This window comes from Sus scrofa, chromosome X (assembly GCF_000003025.6).
Source record: "Sus scrofa isolate TJ Tabasco breed Duroc chromosome X, Sscrofa11.1, whole genome shotgun sequence".
NCBI classification, from domain to species: Eukaryota; Metazoa; Chordata; class Mammalia; order Artiodactyla; family Suidae; genus Sus; species Sus scrofa.
Genome location: NC_010461.5, coordinates 26760592 through 26780818, shown reverse-complemented (window position 1 = coordinate 26780818; position 20227 = coordinate 26760592). Strand labels below are relative to the sequence as shown.

The 20227-nt window shown below is 39.7% G+C and overlaps 1 pseudogene; it reads left to right on the top strand.

Moving 5' to 3' along the window:
• Positions 1197-19341, top strand: LOC110257667 (annotated as a pseudogene).

Below are 20227 nucleotides of genomic sequence, written 5' to 3'. Positions count from 1 at the left end.
CGTAGGCTGGTGGCTACAGCTCTGATTGGACCCCTAGCCTGGGAACCTCCATATGCCATGGGTGCAGCCCTAAAAAGACAAAAAGGCCAAATAAATAAAGACCTAAATGTGAAAGGTACAACTAAAACAACAACAACAACAACACTCAGCTGCATTCCCCACAGCAGGGTGACAAGCATGAGGCTGACATCAGGGACATTTACTGGGGGTCCTCTTTTAGTGTTGTTGCCTCTGCTCTGGAGCCTTGACAAATGCAAAGCTTCTCCTAGAGGCTTGCAATCTCCTGGCTATGTCTGAGATGTGTGTCACACTTCCTTCCCCCCTCAAACTCCCCCAAAACACGTCAATGGCTTGCATCACTCCCTACCGCCCTCCCACCCCAGATCCATTCCTGAGACGTGGGGCCAGTCCCCAGTACTCTCTTAGGGACGCTCGCTGATCTCTAAATCTGTCATTTACCCTCCAAGTTGCACTCTGTCTGCACCCTAATAGAATCAGTACCTGGTCTGGGGCAGGAACTGCTCTTAAATCATCATGCATTCTTACCTACCTTGTTGGTTTTTCTTTCTTTCTTTTTTTTTTTTTTCAGGAAAGTTCCTGGGCCAGGGATCAAATCTGAACCACAGCTGTGATCTATGGCATAGCTGTGGCAATGCCAGGTCCTGAACCCACTGTGCCACAGTGGGAACTTCTTACCTTTTTGTTTCTGGATAAACCTCTTGCTCTACTTCACTTAGGATGCTGTAAAGAGAGTGAGATGGGAAAAAAAAGTTCGTTGAAAACTCTAAGGCTCTTTAAAAATAAAAGGTTATATTTCAACTAATGTCTTCATAACGGATAGTATCTTCTTAATTTGAACTTACTATTCTCCAAACTTTTAGAAAAAAAGGAAAAACGAAGCGGTTCACAATTAATGATTTTAAAATCTGAATTTATACAGTTGTTTGAACATGATGTTCTTTAACAAAATACCTTCTTTCTCTGGGGCATGATTCCCTTCTGCAGAAATTTGCATTAGCTATAATAGCAGCTGATTTTTCTTCTAGGCATCAAAATGAGTTTTAGGCTTCATTTTTCTTCTTGTGTCATACATAATTAGTTATAAGACAACTTCCTAAAAAACTTTGACCACACTATTAATATATTTGGGTCACAGCCCCAACAGTCCATGGTTTTGAATTAAAATGAAGGGGGAAATGTGGAGCATTGAACTTGAAATCATAAATAAGGTGGCCGGTAAATATCAAATGGACTCTATGAGTTGGGGAAGCTTCTCCTAATCCTTTCTCACTCTTGATGATGTATCAGGCTATTCCTAGGGTATTTGGACACACATTGCTTGATATTTTATGCCTCTTCCTTCTATTTTGAATAGTTTTACCCTCATATAATCTGATTTTTAAAAATCAATTTCAGCCACTGCTGTGGCTCAGCAGTCAATGAACACTACTAGTATCCATGAGGACTCGAGTTCAATCTCTGGCCTCACTCAGTGGGTTAAGGATCTGGCGTTGCCTTGAGTTATGGCATAGGTCGTAGACGCGGCTCGGATCCCGCGTTGCTATGGCTGTGGTGTAGGCTGGCAGCTGTAGCTCCAATTCAACCACTAGCCTGGGAACTTCCATGTGCTGCAGGTGTGACCCTAAAAAGACAAAAAAATAAATTCATTAATTAAATAAAAATCAAATGCATACAGCCACTATGGAGAACAGTTTGGAGATACCTTAGAAATCTATACATAGAACTTCCATATGACCCCGCAATCCCACTCTTGGGCATCTATCCGGACAAAGCTCTACTTAAAAGAGACACGTGCACCCGCATGTTCATTGCAGCACTATTCACAATAGCCAGGACATGGAAACAACCCAAATGTCCATCGACAGAGGATTGGATTCGGAAGATGTGGTGTATATACACAATGGAATACTACTCAGCCATCAAAAAGAATGACATCATGCCATTTGCAGCAGCATGGATGGAACTAGAGAATCTCATACTGAGTGAAATGAGCCAGAAAGACAAAGACAAATACTATATGATATCACTTATAACTGGAATCTAATATCCAGCACAAATGAACATCTCCTCAGAAAAGAAAATCATGGACTTGGAGAAGAGACTTGTGGCTACCCGATGGGAGGGGGAGGGAGTGGGAGGGATCGGGAGCTTGGGCTTATCAGACACAACTTAGAATAGATTTACAAGGAGATCCTGCTGAATAACATTGAGAACTTTGTCTAGATACTCATGTTGCAACAGAAGAAAGGGTGGGGGGAAAATATAATTGTAATGTATACATGTAAGGATAACCTGACCCCCTTGCTGTACAGTGAGAAAATTAAAAAAAAATACCACATACTTACCTACTAAGACCCAGCCTCTTATTATAAATAAGGAAAAAGTTGTTAAAGGTAAATTTTGCCTTACATATTAAATAAGAATGTGACAAAAAAAAAATCAAATGCAGCCTTAAAGAAAAATAAAGTATTACCATAAAGAGAGTAAAGGGAAAAGAGAAGGGCTAATTGTATCTCCCTGCTACACTTTGATGATGACACCCTATAATAATTTTTGGTTCCATTGGAGGTTGAAGACACTGAGGAATTTATTCAGCTTCTCCCATTACTCCTTGCCTCAGAATTTTCCCTAGGGCCATCAGCTGCCCCACATAGCTTTTGTAGTGCTAGAGAAAGACCTTGGCAGAAAAAAAAAAAAAAAGTAGAGCAAACAGTCCAAACACTAAGAAACAAACAGACAAAAAAAGGGAGTTCCCTGGTGGTTCAGTGGGTTAGGGATCCAGTGTTGTCACTGTAGCAGCTTGGGTCACTGCTATGGTACAAGTTTGATCCCTGGCCCAGGAACTTCTATGTGCCATGGGTGTGGCCAAAAGAAAGAGTAGAGATATACAGACACTTTGCAGTTGGAAGCTACAGCTTACTGGCAGTGGCCATAACTTCAAGTGACTCAGGTAAGCAAAGAGGATATTGGGCAGAATATCGATGGCATTTATTATATTAGATACCCTCTCTCCCCTAATTGCTCCTGGAACTGTTCCAAGGTCTCCAAACAAACCTCTGATCATTTTCAAATTTAATTTCTCCAAACATATTTCTCAGAAACTCAGGAGAGCCACAGTGAACCCCTACTTCCATGAATTTCCCCAAGTAGGCATCATACCTGAACAACAGGAAAAGTGTTTTTTATTCTATTTTTATATGCAAGTTGTACAGGAGGAAATGTGGCTTTAAAAACTCAATGTTGAGGATTTCCCTGGTGACTCAGTGGGTTAAGGATCCAGCATTGTCACTACTGTGGCTCTGATAACAGCTGTGGCACATGTTTGATCCCTGGCCCAAGAATGTCCACATGCCATGGGTGCAGCCAGAAAGAAAGAAAGAAAGAAGGAAATAAAGAACAAACAACTCAAAGGCTGAGATTTCCACTCTTAGCCATGATGGAATAACTGTACTCAACATAGTCTCTCACTGTAAACAACAATATAACTGGTCAAAATATACAGGATAATAATTTTTGGATGTTGGACAACAGGCAGTACAGGATCATAAGAACATAAGGAAAAACAAACAAATAAAGTAAATCACATAATCACTTCAGTTTTCTGCCTAGAAGCCATTTCCAGACTGTGAGGCAGAATTCCAAGTATAGCAGAGAGGTATGGATGAATCCAAGAGACAAAGTGTTCAGGAAGACTTAAAGGGCTGGAAGTTGTGGAACCAACTTAGAGGACCAGGGAAGAGGGAGATGTGCAGAGAAATAGCTCCAAAAACAAATTGCGGGGTACCATTGAATCTGTGCTGAATACTAGGATACACACTCATTGAGTGAAAATACTTGATGTAAGGGCAAAAGAGAAATTAGAGCTACAACCTGAATAATTCCCAGAAATCACACAGGATTTTGAGATATTTAAATTCTGGGCATTTAGGAGTTCCTGTCGTGGCTTAGCGGTAATGAACCAGTCTAGTATCCATAAAGATAAGGGGCTGATCCCTGGCCTCGCTCAGTGGGTTAAGGATCTGGCATTGCCATGAGCTGCAGTGTAAGTCACAGACACGGCTTGAATGTGGCATTGCTGCGGCTGTGGTGTAGGCCAGCATCTGTAGCTCCAATTTGACCCCTAGCCTGGGAACCTCCATATGCCACAGGTGAGGCCCTAAAAAGCAAAATAAATAAATAAATAAATAAAAATAAATTCTGGGCAGCTAGAGAAATTTCATGTTGAACATCCAGACTTTCAATGAAAAACTCGGAGAATTACATTTTAATTAGAGAGGCTAAACTAGCCCTTGAGTAAAGGCTATTCTAAATCCACCCTAATATAGCTAAATACAAGTTTCAGTGGGATTAAGCTAATCTATAAGTAATTTAAATGCCTGCTGGTAAAATACCCAAATTCTTTAAAGAAAAACAAGACCTAGCACCCCAAAATGTAAAATCACAGTGCTCAGCAACCAATCAAAAATCATTAGACAAAGAAAGAGGAAGATATGATTCATAACCAGGAGAAAAACATCAGTCACCAGAAACAGAAATGACAGAAGTGGGAGTTCCCTGGTGGTCTAGTAGTTAGGATTTAGTGCTTTCACCACTGCAGCCAGGATTCAATCCCTGGTCTGGGAACTGAGAGATTTCACATCAAGCTGCTGCACAACATAGCCAAAAAAAAAAAAAAGAGAGAGAGAGAAAGAAATGACAGAGATGATGACTTTAGTGGGTAAATACTCTAAAAGAGCTGTTACTACTATGTTCAAGTATTTAAAGGAAAATATGAGCATAGTGAGAAGAGAAATGAAAGATATAATAAATATCCAAACAGAATTTTGAGAGGAAAAGTACACTCTCTGAAATGAGACATTATAGCAACTGAAAAGAAATGGGACAAGTTGAACCCATGTAACAAAGGGACTAGTTCATTGGAAGATAGTGCTGAAGGCTTCACAAAGAATGCAACACAGATGTCTGGTCACTTGTGATGGAGCATAATGTGAGAAAAAAGAATGTGTACATGTATGTGTGACTGGAAGAAAATTGACAGAACACTGTGCAGCAGAAAATTGTCAGAACACTGTAAATCAGCTATAATGGGAACAATAAAAATCATTATAAGTTTAAAAAAAACACAAAGAATGCAACACAGAAAGATAAAATATATCAGAGAAAATATATAAAGAGTCCTACAATTCAACAAGAAAAAATGCAAACAACCCAACAAAAAAATGAGCAAGGGATCTGAATAGACATTTCCCCAAATAAGATGTACAAATGGCCATTAAGTACATGAAAAGCTGGTAAACATCATTAGTCATTAGGAAAATGTAAATCAAAACTGCAATGAAATACCATTTCACCAGATTAGGATGATTATTCTCTCTCTCACACACACAAACACACACAAACTGAAAATAAGTGCTGTTGAGAATGTGAGGAAATCGAAATTGCAAACCTTGTACATTATGGGTGAAATGTACAATGTTACAACCACTGTAGAAAACACTTTGATGGTTCCTCAAAAAGTTAAACATAGAATTACCATATGATGCAATAATTCCATTTCTCAATATATACCCAAAAGGATTAAAAGCAGGGACTTAGATATTTGTTTCTGCTTATGCATTATTCACAATAGCCAAAGAGTATATGAACCAAATGTGTATGAACAAATAATGGATAAACAAAGTACAGTGTATACGTACAGCAAATGTTATTCAGCCTTAAAAAGGAAGGAAATTCTGATACGTGCTACAACATGAGTGAACCTTGAAAACATTATGCTAGGTGAAATAAGCCACATGCAAAAAAACAAATATTGTATAATTCCACTTATATTGGATATCTAGGATAGGCAAGTTCATAGAGAAAAAAGAAGACTAGAAGTTACCAGGAGTTATGGAGAGGAAGTAATGGAGAGTTATTATTTAATAGATATAGAGTTTCCGTCTAGGATGATGAAAAATTCTGGAGATGGATGGTGGTGATGGTTGCCCAGCATTGTGAGCACAATGCCACTGAATTATACACTTAAAAGTAGTTAAAATGGAGTTCCCTGGTGGCCTAGTAGCTAAGGACTCAGAATTGTCACTGCTGTGGCTCAGGTTGGGTCTCTGGCCTGGGAACTTCTGCATGCCATGGGCATGGCCAAAAATACACAAGTAAATAAAAAGTAAAATAAAATTATAGTGGAAAAAAAGGAGTTTCCGCTGTGATGCAGCAGATTAAGAATCTGCCTGTAACAGGTCGGGAAGCTACAGAGGTGCAGGCTCAATCCCTGGCCCAGGAACTTCCATATGCCATGGGTATGACCATAAAAAGAAAAATAGGAGTTCCCGTTGTGGCGCAGTGGTTAACGAATCCGACTAGGAACCATGAGGTTGCGGGTTTGATCCCTGCCCTTGCTCAGTGGGTTAACGATCCGGCGTTGCCGTGAGCTGTGGTGCAGGTTGCAGATGCAACTCGGATCCCGAGTTGCTGTGGCTCTGGCATAGGCTGGCAGCTACAGCTCCGATTAGACCCCTAGCCTGGGAACCTCCATATGCCATGGGAGCAGCCCAAGAAATGGCAAAAAGACAAAAAAAAAAAAAAAAGAAAAGAAATAAAAGTAGTTAAAATGGTAAGTAAATTTTTTGTTACGTACATTTTCCTACAATAGGGTCAGCGAGAAGATGAGAGACATAGAAAATAGATTGTGAAGTTACATAATATGTCTGATAGACTTAGAGAAGAAGAGAGGAGAAAGGGGAAAATAGCAAAAAGGGCAATATGTGAGGAAGTAACATCTGAGAATTTTCCTGTATTTAAAGAATTGAGTCCTCACTTTTCTTTCTTTTTTTTTTTTTTTTGCAGTGACAACATTGGATCGTTAATCTACTGCACCACAAGAGAACTCCAAGTTCCCACTTTTTAAAAAAGGGTACACTGAGTACCAGGCAGAATAAAGATAAATCACCAACCAGATACATGCATATCTCATTGTACTTTGCTTTGCTTTACTGCACTTTGCATTTGTGTTTTTACTAATTAAAGGTATGTGGCAACTTTCAATTGAGCACAACTATTGGTGCCTTGTTTCTAAGAGCATTTGCTCATACCACTTCTGTGTCACATTTTGGTAATTCTTGCAATATTTCAAACTTTTTCATTATTATATTTGTTATGGTGATCTATGATCAGTGATCTTTGCTGTTACTACTGCAAAGAGATTATGCTGCTGAAGGCTCGGGTGACAGCATTTTTGTCAATAAAAAAAAATATTTTTTTGGCTGCCCCACAGCATATGGAGTTGCTGGGCCAGGAATCAGATCCGAGCTGCAGTTGTGACCCAAGCCACAGCTGCGGAAACACGGGATCCTTAACCCACTGTATCGGGCTGGGGATCAAACCCGTGTTCGAGGGCTCCCAAGATGCTGCCAATCCCATTTATCTTATCTGATGCTAAGAACCTTAAAAGGAGAAATCAACAATAATGCAATCATAGTGGGAGATTTTAACACCCCACTTACAGCAATGGACAGATCATCCAGACACAAAGTCAATAAGGAAACACAGGCCCTGAATGAAGCATTAGACCAGATGGACCTAATAGGTATTTATAGGACATTCCATCCAAAAGCAACAGAATACACATTCTTCTCAAGTGCACATGGAACATTCTCGAAGATTGATCACATCCTGGGCTACAAATCCAACCATGGTAACTTTAAGAAAACTGAAATCATATCAGGCATCTTCTCCGACCACAACGCTATACGACTGGAAATCAACAACAAGAAAAAAACTGCGAAAACCACAAACACGTGGAGACTCAACAACATGCTACCAAACAAACAATGGATCACTGAAGAAATCAAAGAGGAAGTTTAAAAATACCTGAAAGCAAAGGACAACGAAGACACAACACTCCAAAACCTATGGGCTGCAGCAAAAGCCATTCTGAGAGGAAAGTTTATAGCAACACAAGCCCACCTCAGGAAACAAGAAAAAGCTCATATAAACAAGCTAACTTGACTTCTAAAGCAGCTCGAGAGAGAAGAACAGACAAGACCTAAAGGTAGTAGAAGGAAAGAAATCATAAAGATCAGAGCAGAAATCAATGAACTAGAAAGGAAGAAAACCACAGAAAAGATCAATGAAACGAAAAGCTGGTTCTTTGAAAAGATCAACAAAATTGATAAACCCTTAGCCGGACTTACCAAGAAAAAAAGAGAGGACTCAAATCAATTAAATCGGAAATGAAAAAGGAGAAGTAACAACGGACATCACAGAAATACAAAGGATCATAAGAAACTACTGTATGCAACTAGATGCCAATAAAATGGAAAACCTAGAAGAAATGGACAAATTCTTAGAAAAGTACAATCTTCTAAGACTAAACCAAGAAGAAATAGAAAAGATGAACAGACCAATCACAAGAAGTGAAACTGAAACTGTGATTAAAAAATCTCCAACAAACAAAAGTCCAGGACCAGATGGCTTCACAGGCAAATTCTATCAAACATTTAGAGAAGAGCTAACCCGTATCCTTCTGAAACTCTTTCAAAAAACTGCAGAGGAAGGGATACTCCCAAACTCATTTGATGAGGCCACCATCACCCTGATACCAAAACCAGACAAAGATACCACTAAAAGAGAAAGAAAACTACAGGCCAATTTCACTGATGAACAGAGATGCAAAAATCCTCAACATTACACTAGCAAACCACATCCAACAATACATTAAAAGGATTGTACACCATGATCAAGTGGGATTTATCCCAGGCATGCAAGGGTTCTTCAATACCTGCAAGTCCATCAGTATGATACACCGCATTAACAAACTGAAGAATAAAAACCATATGATCCTCTCAATAGACACAGAAAAAGCCTTTGACAAAATCCAACACCCATTTCTGAGAAAAACCCTTCAGAAAGTGGGCATAGCGGGAACCTACCTCAACATAATCAAGGCCATATATGACAAACCCACAGCAAACATCATTCTCAATGGTGAAAAGCTGAAAGAATTCCCACTGAGATCAGGAACAAGACAAGGATGTCCGCTCTCGCCACTACCCTTCAACATAGTTCTGGAAGTCCTAGCCACAGCAATCAGAGAAGTAAAAGAGGTAAAAGGAATCCAAATTGGAAAGGTAGAAGTAAAACTATCACTATCATCAGATGACATGATACTGTACCCAGAGAATCCTAAAGACTCTACCAGAAAACTGTTAGAGCTCATCCTTGAATTCAGAAAAGTCGCAGGATACAAAATTAATACACTGAAATTGACGGCATTTCTATATAGTAACAATGAAAGAGCAGAAAGAGAAATTAGGGAAGCAATCCCGTTTAGCATCGCATCCAAAAGAGTAAAATACCTAGGAGTAAACCTACCTAAAGAGACAAAAGACCTGTACTCTGAAAACTATAAGACACTGATGAAAGAAATCAAAGATGACACAAATAGATAGAAAGACATACCATGCTCATGGATTGGAAGAGTCAATATTATCAAAATGACTATACTACCCAAGGCAATCTACAGATTCAATGCAATCCCTATCAAATTACCAAGGACATTTTCACAGAACTCGAACAAAATACTTTCAAGTTTGTTTGGAAGCACTAAAGACCCAGAATAGCCAAAGACATCCTGAAAAAGAAAAATGCAGCTGGAGGAATCAGGCTCCCTGACTTCAGACTACACTACAAAGCAACAGTCATCAAAACCATATGGTACTGGCACGAAGACAGACATATAGATCAGTGGAACAGGATAGAAAGCCCAGAGTTAAACTCACGCACCTACAGCCAACTCATCTATGACAAAGGAGGCAAGAATATACAATGGAGAAAGGACAGCCTGTTCAAGAAGTGGTGCTGGGAAAACTGGACAGCCACATGGAAAAGAAGGAAATTAGAATACTCCCTAACACCATACCCAAAAATAAACTCCAAATGGATTAAAGACATAGATATAAGACCAGACACTATAAAACTCTTACAGGAAAACGTAGGCCATACATTCTCTGACATAAATGACAGCAACATCTTCTCAGATCCACCTCTTAGAGTATTGACAGTAAAAACAAAAATAAACAAATGGGACCTAATCAAACTTAAAAGTTTCTGCACAGCAAAGGAAATCCTAAACAAAATGAAAAGACAACCCACAGAAGGGGAGAAAATCGTTGCCAGCGAATCGACTGACAAGGGATTCATCTCCAAAATTTATAAACACCTTCTGTATCTTATTATCAAAAAAACAAACAACCCCATCAAAAAAATGGGCAGAAAATATAAACAGACAGTTCTCCAAAGAAGACATACGGATGGCCAAAAAACACATGAAAAGATGTTCAACATCACTTATTATTAGAGAAATGCAAATAAAAACCACTCTGAGGTACCACCTTACACCAGCCAGAATGGCTATCCTCCAAAAGTCTACAAATAATAAGTGCTGCAGAGGGTGTCTAGAAGAAGGAACCCTAGTACACTGTTGGTGGGATTGTAAATTGGTGCAACCACTGTGGAAAACAGTATGGAGAGTCCTCGGAAAACTAAACATAGAACTACCATTTGATCCAGCAATCCCACTCCTGGGCATCTATTCAGAGAAAACCATGACTCGCAAAGACACATGTACTCCGATGTTCATTGCAGCACTATTTGCAATAGCCAAGACATGGAAACAACCTAAATGTCCATCGACAAAGGAGTGGATCCAGAAGAGGTGGTACATATACACAATGGAATATTACTCAGCCATTAAAATGAAAGAAACACTGGCATTTTTTGCAACATGGATGGACCCAGAAATTATCATGCTAAGTGAAGTCAGTCAATGAGACACCAACATCAAATGCTTTCACTGACATGTGGAATCTGAAAAAAGGACAGACTGAACTTCTTTGCAGAACAGATGCTGACTCACAGACATTGAAACACTTACGTCTCCAGAGGAGACAGTTTGGGGGGTGGGGGGATGTGCTTGGGTTATGGGATAGAAATCCTGTGAAATTGGATTGTTATGATCATTATACAATTTGCAGATGTGATAAATTCATTTGAGTAATAAAAAAATAATAATACAAAAAAAATAATCTTGTAGAGGCTGAAAAAAAAAGTAATAAAAAAGTAGTGCAGGTTGCTTTCCACATCAACTTGGTTAAATGAAATCATAGGGCAAAAATTTACCTCAAATGTGTGTAGATATATGATGTTCTCCTATAAAGAGGAAGTAGATATTTTGAATAATTATGTCATCTACCACAGATATGAAAACAATATTGAAAAGATGACAATTTTTCCAAAATAGACCAGTTAACTTGATGCAATTCTTAAAAAAATTCTAACATGTTTATTGCTGCTGTTGGAGGTGGGAGGTGGGGGGATTTATGTTTGTATAAATACTCAGCTTTGGTTTCTCTCATCTGCTGTGATTTTTGCAGAAACTGAAACTGATTCTAAAGTTCTTATCATGGTACACAGAACCAACAATTGCCAAAAGCCATTTTAAAAAAGACAATCAAGGAAAGGAGATTTTCTTTATGAAATACCCCTCCTCATTATAAAACTATATAAACCATGAGATTGGGACAATGGGACAGAAGTAGACTCAGCAATTTTACTTCTAGGAATATAGTGTAAAGATATTACATAGATGGTTACAAAGAGATGCTAAAGAATTTCTATCTGTGATTTGAATTACACTACTTGTAACAATATAAAATTGGAAATAATCCATATTGCATAAATAGTTTAATGAATGAATAATTTGTGGTACATCAAAAAGGAGAAGGCTAGGCGTTCCCTCTGTGGCTGAGCGGGTTAAGGATCCAGCATTGTCTTTGCAGGAGCTCAGGTCACTGCTGAGGCGTAGGTTCAATCCCTGGCCCAGTGCAGTGGGTTAATGATCCAGCATTGCTGCAGCAGTGGTGTAGGTCACAGCTGTGGATGGGATTTGATCCCTGGCCTGGGAATTCCATATGCCTAGGTGCAGTCAAAAAAGAAAAAACTAGAATGCTATTAAGTATTTAAGTGACCCAGACGGAGTTCCCATCGTGGCTCAGTGGTAAACGAATCTGACTAGGAACCACGAGGTTGCAGGTTTAATCCCTGGCCTCGCTCAGTGGGTTGGGGATCCAGCGTTGCCGTGAGCTGTGGTGTAGGCTGCAGACTTGGCTCAGATCCCGAGTTGCTGTGGCTCTGGCGTAGGCCGCCGGCTACAGCTCCGATTTGACCCCTAGCCTTGGAACCTCCATATGCCATGGGTGCGGCCCTAGAAAAGACAAAAAGAAAAAGAAAAAAAAAAGACCCAGAGCTGCATTTATCAATATGTATAAATGTCAAAAACATACTATAAATAGAAAAAAGGAAGTTGCAGGATCCACACTTAATAGTAACATTTATATAAAGTTTTTTAAATGCAAGAACTAAGACATATTACATATATTAATACCTATATTAGTTATGTTTATACATGTATGGAGTTGTAATATTTATATTATGTATAATATATAATTCTGGAAGATATAACATTTTGGCAAATTCAGGATAGTGGTTAACTTGAGGAGGGAGAGAGAGAGATGGGCTGGTGGGGTCAATACAGACAGCTTCATTTGCCTCTGATATTTCATTACTTAGAATGTATCTGAAGCAAATATGGCAAAATGTTAACATTTGATAAAGCCAAGTGTTAGGTTCACAAGTATTGTTATTTTAGTTTCCATAACTTTGTATGTTTACAATATTTAAGAATAAAATATTTCTAGCACCTAGCAAATAGTCATTTAATATTCTCTGCTGTATATATATGTCCAGACATCTACTATGCATATACATACAAATATACAAGTTTGTGGGGCTTTTCTTCTTTTTTAGGCCACTCATGCAGCATATGGAAATTCCCAAGCTAGGGGTCGAATTGGAGCTTCAGCTGCCAGCAAACATCACAGCCACACAGCCATGGCAACACAAATCTGAGCTGCCTCTGTGACCTACTCTGCAGCTTGCAGCAGCACTGGATCCTTAATCCACTGACGGAAGCCAGGAATCAAACCTGCATTCTCACAGAAACGTCAGTTCCTTAACCTGCTAAGCCATAACGGGAATTCCTAAGTTTGTGTTTTAAACAATATTGAGGAGTTCCCGTGGTGGCTCAGTGGAAAGGAATCTGACTAGTATCCATGAGGACACAGGTTCAAACCCTGGCGCTGCTCGGTGGGTTAAGGGTCCTGCATTACTGTGAGCTGTGGTGTAAGTCGCAGATGCAGCTCTGATCTGGCATTGCTGTGGTTGTGGTGTAAGCCAGTGACTACAGCTCCGACTCAACCCCTAGCCTGGGAAGCTCCGTACGCTGCAGGTGCGGCCCTAAAAAGACAAAAAAAACTAAAAAATAAACAATATTGAGCTCATTGACTCTATGGTACTTTGTTACATCGAATTTTCAGTCCAAGTATCATAGACAGCTTTTATGTTAATGCATTATATATTTTAAATAAATGCTTTAATTGCTTATAATATTTCATTATACATTTGTATCATAATTTTAAACCAGTCTTTTACTGTCATATATTTGTTTCCAATATTTCAACTGTCATAATCAAAACTACAGTAAATCTTATTTAATAAATATCTGTTCAATTATGTGATTACACTTATAAAAATTCAAGATGCTTAGATAAAATAAATGTACTTTTTTAAGCTTCAATACATATTGCCTAAGTTGTCCTCCAGAAAAATCTATTTCAGTTTAAACTTTATGTATGCCTGAGGTTGTGTTTTTCTCTGTTTTAGTATTTACCAGTTTTAACAATCTTTATTATTCAAAGATCCATTTTGGAAACCTTAACTTCTCAACTGACAGATGGCAGCCAGGGCTGTTTTCCACAAACTCATTGTCCTAAGAGAGCTATGTTTGCTTAAATGTAAAATTTCTCAACAAACTAATTATAAATTGCATTTTGTGAGTGGTTAAGAAATGTGACATATCTTAGGAAAATATTGACTATACCCTTGAGGCCAGTGCTATATATTTTACTACAGGTATTTTGAGCTCTGTAGAAAGTACACACGGAGTTGTCACTGCTGTGGCTCTGGCTAGGGGTGGCATGGATTCGATCCCTAGCCTGGGAACTTCCGCTCACCATGGGGATGGACAAAAAAAAAAAAAAAAGTGTACAGTGACTTGTCCTAAAGTCTAATTAGTCTAATTGGAGAGGGAGATTAAAAGGTTGAGAAAAGTAATCCGGAGCAGAAGTTTCTTTATTCCACTGGTAATTTCCTGCTGTTACTTGAAATTGCCTTGAGTGCTTGAGTGCCACTTCCCCTTTCATTTCTAACAACAGACCAGTGAAAATTAAAATTGTGTTCTAGGTTTTGGTAAATGTGGGCCTCACCCTTCCAGTTTCTGGTTTGACAAGTACTGTTGGGATGCAACAAAACAAAACAAAACTTTAACCAGGTCAACATTGTGCCATGCGAAATAAGATACAGAAGAGGTGGCCTTGGAGGATCATATTAAAGTTAACCCTTATTACTAATTTCTTATTGCCTAAGAGATTGCTTAAGTAAAATAATTTTAAAATACTGTAAGCACAAAAATTACATAAATAAAATATGTCCTTTAACTCATACTGTAGAAGTTTTTTTTCTCATTTTTTGGCCACACCGAAACATATGGAAGTTCCCAGGCCAGGGATCAAATCCGAGCTGCCAGAGAGACAACACTGAATCCTTAATTTGCTATGTCACAGCAGGAACTCCAATCATATTTTTTTAATTGACATGAACTTACAGTGATATTGATAGACAATTAATTAGTTCTGTTATCTAATTATCATGAGAAATACTTCTTAAGATCAATTATTCTAAAACATCATTTCAGGCAGGTGATCCTGTATCACTATTAGGCTTACCTACATATGACAGCAACTCAAAAAACATTGCTTAAACCCAATTGAAGTTAATGTCTCTCTTACATACTAAAATATAGGGCTTATCTCTCACACTCTGAAGTGTGTATGACTTATCTTGGCCTCCAGCTTACTAGCCATTTTATTCCTCATCTTTCCCAATCAGCATAATGTCACCAATGTGATGGGTCAATGTGGTATTCTGTGGGACTGCCCATATCTGTTAGGAGTGTCATATTACAGAAGACAGGCAAGTTAACATAACTTTGTGGCATATCTGTAAATACATATGTTTGCCTATTTCAGCCAAATTAGGGCTCTTTCTTTCTTTTTCTTTCATTTGTCTTTTTGTCTTTATAGGGCCGCTCCCGTGGCATATGGAGGTTCCCAGGCTAGGGGTCTAACAGAAGCTGTAGCCATCTGCCTACGCCAGAGACACAGCAACACCAGATCCAAGCTGTGTCTTCAACCTACACCACAGCTCACAGCAATGCTGGATCCTTAACCCACCGAGCAAGGCCAGGGATGGAACCCACAATCTCATGGTTCCTAATCAGATTCGTTTCCACTGCAACATGACGGGAACTCCTAGGGCTGTTTCTGATCCTCTTTACTGACTGGGATAGAAAGAAACATATTTGTCAAATCAATGGCTGCGTATCATGTACCTGACAACATATTAATCTGCTCTAACACAGATATCAGGTCTGGCATGGCTCTGTGGATGGGTCTATCATGGAGTGGATGGTCTATGATCATGCCTCAGGATCCATCCACTTTCTCCAGGGGCCAGACTAGCAAATTAAAGGATTCATGACATCCTTTTAGATCCTTAATAGCAATAATCTACACCATCCCCTAGGATACAATATTGCTTTTGAGTTACTACTTTGGCTCCTGGGGATGAAGGTGAGGGAGTAAAGAGTAGAAGAAGGATTGTATTTCATCCACTTGGTCTTCCCCATTATAATAATTCTTAGCCTACACATAGGCCTAGCATCAGTGTGGAGGTTAAATCAATCGCCAGGTATGCCTATCACAATTAGATAGTCAAAGATTAGGAAAATTGGGAGTTCCCGTCATGGATCAGTGGTTAACAAATCCCACTAGGAACCATGAGGTTTCGGGTTCAAGCCCTGGCCTTGCTCAGGGGGTTAAGGATCCGGTGTTGCCGTGAGCTGTGGTGCAGGTTGCAGACGCGGCTCAGATCCTGCATTGCTGTGGCTGTGGTGTAGGCCGGCGGCTATGGCTCCTATTGGACCCCCGGCCTGGGAACCTCCATATGCTACAGGTGCGGCCCTAAAAAAAAGGACCAAAAAAAAAAAAAAAAGGAAAATGATTACCAAGTGGGTCCACTAAAAAAGTAGAGATAGGAGTTCCCTGATGGATCAGTGGGTTAAGGATCCAGCATTGTCACTGCTGTGGCGAGGGTCACAGCTATGGCTCAAGCTTGATCCCAGGTCCAGGAACTTCTGCATGCCACAGGCAGTGCAAAAAAAAAAAAAATTTAAAAGTGGAGACATAGTAAGCTAGACTTTGCCCCCCACACACACCTCTAGTCTAATAACAGGCTGTGATAATGCCCTGAGTTCCTGCATATCAGTATCATCTAAGAGCCTTTGTCCAATCATCTACAAATGTCTGCATATTTTCCCTTCTCAACTATAGGGAAGCTAACCTAATTTTTCTTCTGTCCTTCTAGGTTCTTGCCTGGACCACACCGTAATAAGAGACAGATAAATAGGAGAAACACAAGCAGAAGTTTAATAACACGTATACCTCCTGTACATATGGGAGCTAGCCAGGAAGAATGAATAACTCCCCTAGATGGCCCAAGCCACCACCTTACATACCATCTTCTGCTAAAGACAAAAGATGTTGGCAGTGGGGGAGCCACTTATGGGAGGTGACCAGGAAAAGCACAGCAAACAAGGGTAAGATTGTTACGTAGATGTAAGCTGTTGCCTTTTCCATTGATAAGAGTTCCCAGAGATTTAGTCATCCTGCTCTTCCTGGAACAGAGAAACTATAAATGAAGATTTCCCTTGTAAATGTCTGTTACCAAAGGATAACTTCTTTTGCTTTCAGAGATTCTCCTATGCCTCCCCATCCCACCCATGTTTCTTAAAAATAATCAGCTCAAGATAATCCTTATGCTAAAGAGGCATATTTTGGGGATTGAAGATTCTGCTCCCCTTGAAGACCAAAGAGAACAAGATCAAGGAAGTTATACTGAGCATTTGTTGTATAGGTAAAGCACAAGTTATTTCCCTTACACAGAGCAAAGGGAAGTCCTGGAGCAAAGTCAGGTAACTTGTACTGAGCAGACAAATGCTTATTGGTTAACTCAGATCTTCCTTTTCTAGAGCCATACTAATAGAAACTTCATCAAGTTTAGGTTTGCTGACATGGGCTTAGCATGAGCAACTCCATCTTGGGCCAAATCTGGTTTCTCTAACACTGGGAGGCCAAAATCTTTTGGGTGCATCCCCCACACATCCTCATCCCATGTGTCAGATTCCCAGGTAGCCCAAAAGAGGACTCTGACCTTGGCATAATAAATTGTCCCAGTTGAACATTCAATCATTTTTGAAGGTCTATGAATATATTGATTAAATCTTGAGTTTTGTCTTCAGCTTTTTTGGCTTTTCCACTGCAGGAGATAAGGGCTTCTTTGTAAACTACCAAAGAGGCCTTCTGGTCTTCTCACCCGTTTTTCAATTGTTTACAAACTGTCCTCAGTTTTTCATTATCTCTCTGTAGGGTGTCACTGAAACTTATTAGCAATCATAAAATTCCACAATTCCATTATTCTTATATGTACTGCCAATTCCCCCATCACCCTCCATACATCCACCCCACCTACACACACACACCTCACCGCCGTCACATCACTCCCACTCAATATACCCAGACTTTTCAAATCCTCGTACCAGGCTGAACATTCCCCTCCCATCAGAACCTTCTCCCAAATCACCACCAGTGTAAGTTTTAACAATCAGACCACAAGATTAGGCCAGGCATTGTCCATATCCTACATAATACCCAGGATGGCATCCTCATTGCCAAACAGGTGGTAAGTGACCAGTCACCAATTCCCAACCTGTCTGCTGCTTTCTCAAACCACTTCTGGTAACAACTGTATCAGTTCAGGTCCCCTGGGAAGCAAGTAGTGCTTAAAAGTTCATTGGGATTATTTGACACTTGGAGGAAATGAAAAAAGAGGAAGCAAAAGCAAAAGAGCAAGCCTTTAAACTGTGATGCAGATTAGACCCCTATGAAAAAAATGGAGGAGAAAGGAGAAGCAGACAGAGAGTGCCTCAGGCTGTGATGCAGATCTGACAAAGTCTCCGCCAACCCAGTAGGGACCTCAGAACAAAGACTGCCTGTTAGTGAATACCTATGTTGGGCAGAAATGGCTAGGACTTTATGGTCACAGGATGCTCAGTCACAAGAGCAGGGCCACACAACTATGTTCTGAGGCACCTTCTGAAGACATTGAATTTGGAGGCTGTCAGCTGACTGAGCTGTATGCAAATGATGAACAAGTTCTCTCTTAAATGAAGATACAAGTGGCACATCTTGTTTTCCATAGCAGTGGAAAACAACAGATGTCTACTTCGTTTTCATCAGTAATAAGAATATCTTCTAGGCTAAACGAGTAAATTATAGAGACTTCTATCGTCGTGGTTTTTTAAACAAAAGTGCTCTGCCTACAACCTCCACAGAAAGAAAAGTAGAAAAAAAGTATATAATCAATATTATTAAGCACCTATTTTTAGATGCTAAACAAGGTGCCCAGTAGCAATTTTCCTTAACATTTACACCAATCATTGCCCATGGCTATACTCATCCCCACGGGTGGACCATCCCACACTACTGACAAAACTGAACAGAACAAATGCTACTACCTTCTCTGGCTCAGGTTCAGATTCACTCTAGTCACCTTTCTCCCCCAACTGTGTTTTTCTGAATTTATGTGTGGCTTCTCCCACTCCTGGTTCTGCTTAAGTGCTCACTGGGTGCGGACGTGGTACCTTTTCAGTGAAGGAGCAGCTGAGGCGACTCTGGCACACACCCTTGGCAATGGAAAAGCCCAATAAAGGAGTCAACACTGAGAAGAACGGTCGTATTAATTTGAAGATGACGAGGCTGGGTGCTTCTGTCGCACAGTCTAAGAGGCACCTCTTAGTGCACTAATGAAAGCCTTTTGTGAACCACAGGATTTGTCAATTAGGCAGATCAGATTCTGATTTGATGGGCAGCCAATCAACGGAGCAGACACACCTGCACAGTTGGAAATGGAGGATGAAGATACAATTGATGTGTTCCAGCAGCAGACAGGAGGTGTCTGCTAAAAAGGGAACCTGCTACTTTACTCCAGAATTCTGTTCCTCCAGACCAAGAAGACAGTCTTAATTAGAAAACCACAATTTGGTTCCACCACATCTGACAGGTACAGTATAGTTTTCTCTCTTTTTTCATTTTCCCCTTCCCCATTCCTTTATTATACTAAAGCGACTGGTGTATGTGCACAAGAACACTGAATTTTTTTACCTGAATGGCCAAGGGTCTATTTCGATCAACATGAAATGCAGATGGGATGGGGAAAAAATACTGGTTCTGTGAAAATACCCCCTTTCTCCATTAGTGGCAGGCTCATTCAATTTTATCTTTATATTCTAGCAAGTTATTTTACTCTCACTGTTTAAAAAAAACCAACATAAAGGAGTTTCCTGGTGGCTCAGTGGGTTAAAGATTCAACATTGTCACTGCTGTGGCTTGAGTCCCTGCTGTGATGTGGATTCAATCCCTGGCTGGGGAACTTACTATATATGCCATGGGTGCAGCCAACCACCCCTCCTCAACAACAAAACAAACAAAAAGTGGAAAAAAATGAACAACATAAACATCCTGGCATATTTTTTCTATTGGAGAATTTCAGTGTTTTTCATTTATCATTGTAAAACCAAGGACAATTTTATAACTTTTTTGTACATAGCTATTACATGTAGGGCGATCTGTCTTTAAGTAGGGATCAATTTAAAAGAAATGAATCATAGATAATTTTCCCTTCAAGTCAAGCATCTCGTTTAAATAAACTTCTTGTTTAAAATGAAAAAACAAATTGTGTGTGACTTTGGCTGATACAGGTTCTGACTTCATCTCTGGGTTTCTTGTGTTTCTGGCTACACCTTAAATTTGCTGCTCATTTTCAGCTGGTTTTCCTTCTTGGCTCCCATCCCTCAGATACAGTGATCCAGACCTTGGTCCATTTCCCGACCCATACCCTGGTACCCTCAGGTCTCTGC